Source organism: Watersipora subatra, chromosome 5 (assembly GCF_963576615.1).
Source record: "Watersipora subatra chromosome 5, tzWatSuba1.1, whole genome shotgun sequence".
Lineage (NCBI taxonomy): Eukaryota > Metazoa > Bryozoa > Gymnolaemata > Cheilostomatida > Watersiporidae > Watersipora > Watersipora subatra.
This window is the reverse complement of record NC_088712.1, coordinates 51,760,074-51,764,879: the sequence shown is the minus strand read 5'-3', so window position 1 is coordinate 51,764,879 and position 4,806 is coordinate 51,760,074. Positions and strand designations below refer to the sequence as shown.

Genomic DNA, 4,806 nt, shown 5'->3' with positions numbered 1-4,806 from the left:
CGAAAGTGAATTTCGCGAAAATGGATTTCGCGAAACTACATATTATATATATTATATAGTCAACTTTCGCGAAATTGAATTTCGCGAAATCTGTTTAGCTGATTTTACAATTTCGTGATCATAAATTACACAAGTTTAATCAACCATAATATTGATTCTGCTTACTATATAAGCAACGAGAAAGAATAAGTTTTTCATCTCATTTTATTTATAATAGTTTACAATGTGTGCTCGAGACAAAAACGTGGATAGACTCCTAACTCAGACAAAATGCATCGACACGTGTGTTGAGATATGGGGCTACTGCCCTTGGGGTAGAGAGGTAGATCCTGAAAAACAGAAGGCTTTTCGATTCAAGATCAAGCTTCAAAAGAAAGTAAGTACTACATTATAATATTTTACTAAATTATATTTTTGATTAAAGGAAACTTGAGAATATAAACTACATATTAAATATATTTCGAATTATAGGGTTTGCTTAAATGAAACAATTAAATTATACAAAGTAATTTTGGAAATTATTGTAGAAATCATTGGTCATGCAGCAGCAAAGAGAGGAGTTCTTTCGTAACTTCGATGTTACATTGACTTTAAAAGTAAGTATTACATTATATTTATTTCGTCTAATATCGTTGTATAATGATAAAACATGTAACTAAAGATCAAATACATTCAACAAAATTCACTCCAATTGGTATGTAGGAATGTTAAAATGAGTATCAATCTGTGAAAACAGTAATTAATATTTTGTATAACTCCACTTTAAAACAAAAGGAGTTGGAATTGAAATTCAAAGTAAGACCTGACTGTGTTTTAATTTGTCTGCATGTTCTACTCTGACTATAATCAATGCAATTGTAGGATCCTGGGCATCACCGAACTAAATATAGTCCTTTTCGGAGAAGGCTTTATGAATTTGAATCTTCAGTAAGTAGTACATTATATTTATTTCTTTATTTTAACTGAATATCCTCCTCTGTCTGTGTGTCCTAGTCTGACTATGTGATGTAACATATTTGTTTTTCTTATTGTCTGTATGTCCTACTCTAGCTGATTGCATATCCTATTCTGTCTGCATTACATCTTGCATATCATTCTATGATTCGATGACTAATGCAATTGAAATTTACAATTTAAGTTGGAGTCCATTGTGAATGTAGAGTCTACTATCTCAGCAAGGTTATAGTAATCCATCCTGACTGTAATCATTGCAATTGCAGGCTCCCGTATCTCAACAGGAAGATTCCATTCAGAAAAAGGATGGATCTTCTTCTTCTTCAGTAAGTATTACATTATATTTGATTTTTAGTTTGAATAAATGATCTAATCTGATTGTATGTCTTACTTTTACTATATCTCACTAAAAATAATGTATGTTTTGATTGTAGACAGTTCATTCTCATTCGACAATGAAAGAAGAAGAAGAAAATTGGGATTGAATGAAATTCAATAGTCTTTTTTATATTATGTTTTAGCATTTTTATATACAGAACTTTTATTCAATAACATATCCATTGATAGTAAGTTTAAATCCCTATGATATATCATCAAATAAACTATATAAAATTTAATCATAATATCATTTCCTTAACTCATTACTGTCTTGATATACAGAGTTTATAATCTTTGTTTAATTTCTCTCTGAATTCCTTCAGATTGCATGCTCCGTCAATTCTGAAAAGTTTTAATCCTGATGAAGACTTAGAGTTCATGTAAATCTCACTTCGATCCAATATCATGAGAGCTGGTGTCAACCATTGAAATGATGAGGGAATGTTATACTTTTGAGGATCGATGATCGAACATAATACCACACGCTCTCCCTTACGTTCAACGAAGAATTGCAACGCAATCTCACAATTGTCATTTTCTTCAGACTTATTTGCTTGTATTACTTCTAACGAAGCTGGAATATCCAAAACTTTTAGATCAATCCATTTCCATGGTTCTTGCATTTCCTCGGTTTTAAAAACTGTTGCAATAGGTGACGTAATTTTCTCATCTCCTTCCATATAATTTTCCTTGGATTCGAATAACCGCTTTACTACCGAACTTTTTCTTGATGATCTTCGTAATGACATAGTTCTGTTCAATCTAGACTTGGTTGGTCTTCTATACTCTCTTTGTTTCATATTCAATTGGGAAGTTCTTTCAGAAATAATGTCGATATTCATACTATTGGAAGTTGACTCCTCAGAAGCTCCAGTAACAATCAACACTAACTAATAATACTTCATCAATTTATACATTATCTTTAAAAAAGTAGTGGAACCATAACAGCGATGGATAATTTCAGAATTTATGAAGTTTACAATCAAAATGAATATTCGTTCGCAGACACATCATTCTCATTTGGGATCGGAAAAAAGAAAATACATACAAGCTCCAACGATCTCGAAATCCATCCGCCACCGTCCGTCAATCCGTCGCCACCGAGCTCTCCGTCAATCCCCGAAACGGCACGGAAGAGCGACCTCTACCGGATGCCAACGAAATCCGATAATCCCAAATACAACCGCGAATCGTCTCGCGGCCCGACTCACCACTCGGCCACCGACACCACCACCGCGACGTCACCAACCAACTCACACCATTACTCGCACCACGAATCACACAGCTCGCCATGACTCACACCATGACTCAACACCGCCTAGCTCCGCCCCCCCCAACTGTCAATCAAACAGATCCTGATGTGATGTCACTTCCTGCTCCCTAAGCTCCGCCTAGTGTGTGTAGATCTGCTCTCACTATACTACTCTTATAACTTGTCTGTTTGCAAACCCATTTTACCATTACATATGATGCTGAAGCGAGACCCAATTGCCAAAATTATTGTTGATATCATTTTGTGAAAAATAATTTAGCCCTAGTTTGGGGAGGACAGAAATAGAGTTAACAGTGTTCATAGAGTTTCGATTAATACATCATTTAGCATCGGAAATTAAGAAATGTGCGTATAAAGTACATACTAAGGGCTTTGAATCGTAGGAGTGTTCATAGAATCCTGGTTAGACATTTGGGTTGCCAACCTGTTGTGGCAATTCCAAGATTTTAATAGCTATGGCCAAACAGGCGGGTAGGTATCCAAACAGACAACAACTGGCGGACAAACATTGACATTTAAACATATAGATTTGCAATAACAATTTTAAGCCTTTTTAAGTAATATCATTGATTATAAATACAGTATGTTGTCAATTTGTGACACTGATTCCTTCGTAAGATGCTGGGTAACTCTATTTCAGTTTAAGTCGAAACATCCTGAGTAAATTACTCTGCAAGTACTGTAATAAAGATTGCTGTAAGCATTTGATTTTCAAGAATGGTAGCCGTGGTTGAACGAATAAGACTAAGTCTCCGGCCAATATACTTTGTTTCACCGTTTTAGTTTACTTGATCAAATTTATTTTCACTCCTAACAAGGTGGCCTTCTGTAAAGCTTTAACATTAAAAGAATCTGTTTTATGCATAATACGCGCAGTAAAAGAAAAACAATTATCAAACAGGTGAGAGAAAGAGCACAATAAGTAATGAAAATGTTGTATCACCAAAACTGAATGACTCACTAATGTCATTTTTCTCTCTGAGCAAACACATCAAAGATTATTCAATTTGCTAGATGAAACTAGTTTGTGATGGTCTGTGGTGTTCATTAGAAACTATGTTAAATATTATTTTAGTTATTTTCATGGGGCGGGTTTTAATCTTAAAATATTGAAAGGTTAAACTGTGGTAACACAAAGACTCTCTGTTCTAAATCTCAAAGTTGACTACATGATTCAACAAACCACAGTTGGTTTACAAAAAGCCAGTTGTAGAAATCAGGAAATTCTAAGTTTAGGCTCTGGTTTACATAGGTAGTTTTAAGGAGAAAAGTCTCGCATGGTTTGGGTTCAGAGGCTAATATTATCAGTATTGTAGTCATTTTGCGTTTATTTAAGCTTGATAATAGGGCTCTCTGTTTTAGCGAGCTGTCAGCAACAAAATGCACAGCATGACTCAGTTTTTGTCCCACTTTAAGAAAAGTCATCATCTTTAATAAATCTTGTGAACACTTTAATTTTGTAGCACGTAACTATTTTAAACAAAGTTTGCACTGTCAATGCGATATATTTCTTTGTGTTTTATACTATCACGGTAGATGCTGCATGGTCTGTGTTGTTTGTTACAGAGCTTCAGAGCCTCATACAAAGCCAACGGCTACTTAGTTTCATTGTAAAACAGATTATTTGGATAAAAAGTAAGTTCATTCAATGTTTAATAAACTCGCCAACTCTTTCTAAGGTATCTTTCACATCATGAAAAAAAAATTTGAGAGTACACTTTTTGAAGATTTGCTTTGTATAACACCTCATGGCCTTAAAGTTAACAGTCTGTCAAATTTTTCTTATAACTCAAACACCGGCACAGACTGTTTATACATGAGCCGTTATTTACCGCTGGATACCCTTTTGTTTCTTTACCTCAAGCACTGCAGACTATAAAATTTTTGATGAAGCATAGTTTTTGATGAATTCTTGAGAGGTTCAGTTGTTGTTTTTATTTAATATCTTCTACTTCTATAGTAGGTTTTTTCTTTATCTGAGATTTTCACATCACCTGATTCCAACCACAGGTTGCAGCATTTGATAAAAGTTTATATGAATAAAAGGCAAAAATCAGCCTAAACAAAAATATGGAAGTTACAGTTTTAAGATATTTTAGAATTTTGTTTGGTGTAAAACTGTTCTGTATGTACCTATAGTATAATATCTTGGTGTGAGAGCTTTTATATCAAAGTAGTCTGCAGAAATTTGTCTCCAATTA

General features: G+C 34.0%; 1 long non-coding RNA gene across 1 annotated transcript; it reads left to right on the top strand.

The window, feature by feature from the left end:
• Window positions 1-516: 516 nt before the first annotated feature.
• LOC137396163 (uncharacterized) lies at window positions 517-1,280 on the top strand. Its single transcript, XR_010978488.1, has 3 exons — window positions 517-596; window positions 862-927; window positions 1,221-1,280. It is a non-coding gene; the product is annotated as an uncharacterized lncRNA (long non-coding RNA).
• The last annotated feature ends 3,526 nt before the right edge of the window (window positions 1,281-4,806 follow it).